Source organism: Myotis yumanensis, unplaced genomic scaffold, assembly GCF_028538775.1.
Source record: "Myotis yumanensis isolate MYYU_CA2020_CCGP unplaced genomic scaffold, mMyoYum1.0.hap1 SCAF_81, whole genome shotgun sequence".
Lineage (NCBI taxonomy): Eukaryota > Metazoa > Chordata > Mammalia > Chiroptera > Vespertilionidae > Myotis > Myotis yumanensis.
In genome coordinates this window covers 151,777-157,843 of record NW_027223832.1, presented here as the reverse complement: position 1 = coordinate 157,843, position 6,067 = coordinate 151,777, and the positions used below count along the sequence as shown (strand labels likewise).

Here is a 6,067-nt window from a genome sequence, read left to right as displayed (position 1 = left end):
GGGCCCTTTCCACAGGAAGTCCAGGAAGTCCTCTGGTGCGGTTCTCTTTCGTACTGCTCTCGTAGGCTTAGTACCTGATGTTCTTTCCTTCACAAAACTTGGGCAGCCTTCGTTTTTCCACTTGTTCCAGTTTTCTTCTGTGGATAATATATGCTCTACCATCTTTGAAAATCTCTCTCCATCGGGTGGGTTTTCAGAGAGCAGTTGATAAACTGATTTTGTGGTGCCTTCAATCCAGAGTGACTGCTCATCAGTTAAAACATGGTTTGAACTTTTGGATTTCACCTGTCCCTTGAGATATTGGAATAAAATGAGATACTGCAGGAGAATCTGTCGGCAAAAGTTACTGTCACTCAGCTGTAAAGCCAGCAACTTTTCACTTGTTAAAAATTTTGCAGCAAATATATGCTCTCCTCCTGCCCTTAATTCTCCCATCTTTTTTCTCGAGGCCTGAGTATCATCTAATTTGTAATTCTTAAAAACTGCCAGGACTTCTTCTGAGTACCTGCGGAAAGTTTTCCATGCCATCTTCTCATAGCATTGCACAGGGTTCCTGAAGTAATCCTGAAGGGACCAGAATTTGCGGTACAGGCTGTGATCCATTGGAATGGAGCAAGTTGTTGGAGCTTCATCATCACCCATGTCACCTTGGTCTACGTCCATTCCTTCTCCTTCGTCTTCAGCTTGCTTCTGACCCAAGGTGCTTTCCTGCTCATTGGTATTGAAAACAGTGACATTTTCCAGATTAAACTGACCCTGCAAGTTAAGACTGGATCTCTCAGGTAAAGGGAAAAGCCTGGCCAAAAAGAGTTGAACCCGTGCATGGAAAAGTGTGTGCGGGGCTTTGGATAATCTCCTTAAGAGGTCATTGCACATACGTAGTAAATAAGTTTTCCCAGCAGACTTCCAAGTAGCAACATTTTTTTCCACAAATGAGAATATTGTGTCACACTGATCCAAAGGCAGACATTCCAAAGCATCTGCCAACAAGACAGCAGGTGTCGCCGCGGTGCAAATCCCTTCAGTGACTCCCCCAATAGCAAGAGAAATAATAGCTAAAACATTTTCACCCGACGAGTGATTGATCATTTCTTCTTGCAGGACACCTCTGAAAGCTTGGTCAAGGGTACATTTCTTTTCGTCTTCAGTTCCAGGTAACTGGCTGAAGGTATTCAACAATGGCTTGATATTTTTGTTGTTCAGGGCTTCTCTGGTAGACTTGGTAAACCGTGTCTGCGCTTCGGCTACACTGAAGCGTGGCCGTGTAGGAGACATCTTCGCAGCGGCGCCTGTTGTGGGGGCCGAAGCCCAGCAGGTGCAGGGGTTCCCAAACGTGTGGACGAAGTCCGTGAAGAAGAAATGACACGGAGACAGTGCGGTCAGTTGATCAGCAGCCTAGCCAGGTTCTTGCCAGGTGCTCCAGCGGCAGCGCCTATGTCCCGGGACCGGGTCTCGGCGAGATCTCTGCCCCGAAAGCTCCCTTGGAGAACGAGGACGACCACCACGACCACAAGCCTAGGGCTGGGAAAGCTCTGCCAAGAGGAACCCTGCTTTCTGTTATAGCGCCAGCGCGTGGTGGGAGGACCCAGAGAGAGAGACCCACCAATCAGCTGCTCCCAGGAATGAGGCGTCACTGTTTGGGCGACGCCAACTGTAGGGCGGGGCAGGTGTTGCATCTCAAGGAAAGGCTCTCCTTAACGTGGCTGAGATGCCTGGGGCGCTTAACCAGCGCCTCTTGGCCTGGCTCCTCTGACCCAGGACCGTGAAACGAGTGCTGGGGGGTCTTATTTTACTTTAGGTTATTTATTTATTTATTTATTTATTCATTCATTCATTTATTTTTCTTCTCATTTCTGTGCTCATTTCTCTTCATTCATTGCAATTGATTCTATCTCTCGACAATGAACCCTGGCAAACATCGGTCCCATTCGCATTCGAAGGGAGGGGGCGTGGTGTACCGGAAGGGGGAGGGGGCAACGGGGAGGCGGGAGGGGGGGACCGCAGATGCAAACACACCCAACGTAGCGGCCCTTGGAGGTCATGGGAGGCAGAGGCTGAGGTGCATGTGAATAAAATGTGTAAGGCTTTGTATTTTTAGCTCTTTGGCCCAGGCCCCAGCCCCAGTCAACCCGACCTCTGCCAGCCGCGGCCCTGTCTTTCCTCAGTTCCACGTTCTTGCTTCTCTTGCTGCTCCCGGATCATCTCCTTGTCAATCTCCTGGACAACACGGGAGAGCTCTTTGAAGTTGCGGAAGATCTCGCCATCTGGCAGGTGGATGCGGCGCATGAGGTGGATCTCTACCTTAGAGTTCATGCACTGTCCCCTGATGTGGGTGACCATGGCATACTTCCCGCTCTTTGGGCTCCAGTCACTTGGAAGCCGCCATTTTGTTTTTTTAATACGTTTCATTGATTTTTTAACAGAGTGGAAGGGAGAGGGATAGAGATTTAGAAACCTCAAAGATAGAGAAACCTCAATCATCTGCCTCCCGCACACCTCCTACTGGGGATGTGTCCACAACCAAGGTATATGCCCTTGACCGGAATCCAACCTGGGACCCTTTAGTCCGCAGGCCGATGCTCTGTCCACTGAGCCAAACCAGTTAGGCTGGCAGCCGCCATTTTGAAAAGGCAAAGGTCAATCCCTCTCTTTTATCCTCTCCCTGCGCCCCGGATCCGGCATTTTAACTTCCCCGTTTGGATAGCACAAAATGCAAGTCCAAAACATTGTACAAGTATACTTTTTACTACACAAAGGTGGATTAATACCTTTGTGTTGTTGTTGGTGTGTGTGTGTGTGTGTGCGTGTTAGTGTGTGTGTGTGTGTGTGTGTGCCCGAGAGCGCGTGCGCATCTGTGTGTTTAAATCCGCAGTCACGCATGGACACTTCTTGATCTGAATGGTCCTTCAGCATCCATGAGCACCCTTCAGCCCCTGCCTTGTCCCAGACAGCGTCCCCTGCTTGTCCTTCCCCCCTCTTGTCCAGCCAGAACTGGGGAAGTCCAGTCACCTGGCTCTGTCCTCCCTAGAGGAGGCTGCAGGAGGGGGCTTGCATTGGCGCTTCTCGACCAGGAGAGGGCAGGGCTGGCTCTCTGGCCCCGCCTGGGCTGGGCCATCTGGTTGACTTCCAATCACCCGCCCCCCGCCCCCCTCCCAGCCTTACCCCACTCCCTCTCAGGATGGATGGTTAGGCCTGGCTCAGAGACCAAGTCCGCGCCAGGCCACATGGGCCTGCAGAAGCCTCCGCCCCTTGAAAGGCTGGATCAATGTCATTTCTAAGGAGGTTTTCCTTTGGGGTTTTTCTGTTTGTTTATTTGTGTTTTTTTTTTATTGGTTTATTATTATTATTACTATTATTTTGGTTTATATTTTATTATTTATTTTATTTTATTTTATTTTATTTTATTTTACAGCCCGTCTCTGGCGGCGGGGACCTCGCCATCCACAGAGAGAGCGTGGTTCGACCAGATGGCCCGAGGCTGACTTGGTCTCAAGCAAGGACCCCATCATGCACAGAGAGCCAGGGTCTACCAGATTGCCTGACCTGGACTTCAGTCTTAGATTGTGGATCAGAGTGATTTGGGTTGATTGAAATGTTGACAGGATACTTTTTTAAAAATATATTTAATTGATTTTTCACACAGAGGAAGGGAGAGAGACAGAGAGTTAGAAACATTGATGAGAGAGAAACATTGATCAGCCGCCTCCTGCACATCTCCCACTGGGGATTTGCCTGCAACCAAGGTACATGCCCTTGACCGGAATCGAACCCAGGACCCTTCAGTCTGCAGGCCGACACTCTATCCACTGAGCCAAACCGGTTTCGGCGACAGGATACTTTTTGTTTTATTTATTTTTCTTTATTTGATCTGCTTGACCGGGAGCGGGGGCAGGGCCGAAGAGCAGAGAAATGTTGACATAATACTCACTTTTTTTCTTTCTTTTTAAAAAAATATATTTTATTGATTTTTTACAGAGAGGAAGGGAGAGAGATAGAGAGTTAGAAACATCAATGAGAGAGAAACGTTGATCATCTGCCTCCTGCAAGCTGTCTTCTGCACACCTCCCACTGGGGATGTGCCTGCAACCAAGGTACACGCCCTTGACCGGAATCGAACCTGGGACCTTTCAGTCCACAAGCTGACACCCTATCCACTGAGCCAAACAGGTTAGGGCTTTTCTTTCTTTTCTTTCTTCCTTTCTTTCTTTCCTTCTTTCTTTCTTTCTTTCTTTCTTTCTTTCTTTCTTTCTTTCTTTCTTCTTTCTTTCTTTCTTTCTTTCTTTCTTTCTTTCTTTCTTTCTTTCTTTCTTTCTTTCTTTCTTTCTTTCTTTCTTTCTTTCTTTCACGTACAGCCCGCATACAATGATACATTCTTATCATGAATCCACATTTACTCTTATTTATTTATTTATTTATTTATTTATTTATTTATTCATTCATTCATTCATTCATTCATTTATATGTACAGCCCGGCTTATCACAGCGTTATACATTTATGAGTCTCTCAAACAAAACCCCAGAAAACACGTTGCAATGCTTACCCGTCCTGTTTCTAATCCTATCAACGCTTCAACCCTTTAGGGATGTTTCCAGGCGGCATTGTTGGCATTGTTGGCATTGGCGGCATTGGCAGCGGCGGCGGCACAGTGGGGGCGTGTTCACTGAAAGGAAATTCCTAAATCGCCCCGTATTCGCTCGCGGAGGAAATTTCAAAGTCTAACTGACAGTCTTTCATCCGCATCCTGGGAGTGTGTGTCCTTCTTGACTGCTAGGTGGAAACAAGAGACAAGAGAGAGAGAGAGAGATAGAGAGAGAGAGAGAGAAAATGAGAATATGAAGCTTTCAACCCCCGCCCCCCGGCAGTACCCGACCTTGCGTTCTCACCACCCTGATGATGACGTGAGGACGATGCAACCTGTCCTTGTCATGTGCCACCTTCCTGGTGACCGCTTTTATAAGCCTCAAAGCGAGGTCGGCCAGAGGGCCGGGTTGGTCCGTTGTCGTCACAGGGCAGAGCCAAATCAGAGACAGAGCTTGCGCAGTCGGCAGACAGAGGGGCATGAATGGAAGGCAGTGGATCGCCATACTAACACTTTGGATGGAGGCACATCCATGATAAATAACACAAAGCAGTACCTGTACCTCAAATGGAAACTTCTTTCGCAGACATGAAAAATGCAGGTCAAGTCACTTGGACACTATGGACGGCTTTGTCGTGTAGAAATGGGCAGGCGTGAATTAGGCATTCTGAACTTTGTCTTCCTTTGGGTTTGTCCTTGTGATCCAAGGAACTCTCCCCAGCCAGGAAAGGTATTAGGTGGACTGAAGTGGACCACAGTGGGGTTTCTGGCTGGAAACCACAGACCACACCACTGGCGGCGACCGACCGGGTGTGCCCTGCCATGTCCCAGAAAGTCATAGTCAGGACTGAACCGAGGATCTTCCTCTTTCTCTCTCTTTCTTTTTCTTTCTTCTTTCTTTCTTTCTTTCTTTCTTTCTTTTTTTTCTTTCTTTCTTTCTTTCTTTCTTTCTTCTTTCTTTCTTCTTCCTTCCTTCCTTCCTTCCTTCCTTCCTTCCTTCCTTCCTTCCTTCCTTCCTTCTTTCTTTCTTTCTTTCTTTCTCTTTCTTCTTTCTTTCTTTCTTTCTTTCTTTCTTTCTTTCTTTCTTTCTTTCTTCTTTCTGTCTTTCTTTCTTTCTTTCTCTCTCTTTCTCTCTCTCTTTCTCTTCTCTCTCTCTCTCTCTCTCTCTCTCTCTCCTCCTTCCTTCCTTTCTTTTTTCTTTTTACTTTATTCTATTTTTTTGGCCCTTCCACCCCTAAACTTGGTTCCAAGACGGAGGGGACACACCTCTCCCTCTTCTACTCCAGCTTCCCTGCTGTTCCCCTTGCCTCAGATTTGAGTCTCTGCCAAGAGCAAGCATCGGGCAACCTACTACAGAGCCTTGCAGTCAATGGGTAGTCCTTATTCTTGTGTGTGACCTTAGCTGAACTTCACACAGGTTGTTTTCTGCATAGGTGTCATTTGAGGAGAACAAACAAAATACTCAGAATAAGAGCCATGCCTGGTGT

At 47.4% G+C, this 6,067-nt stretch overlaps 1 pseudogene; it reads right to left on the bottom strand.

The window, feature by feature from the left end:
* Positions 1-13: 13 nt before the first annotated feature.
* Positions 14-1,275, bottom strand: LOC139001068 (THO complex subunit 1 pseudogene; annotated as a pseudogene).
* Positions 1,276-6,067: the final 4,792 nt, after the last annotated feature.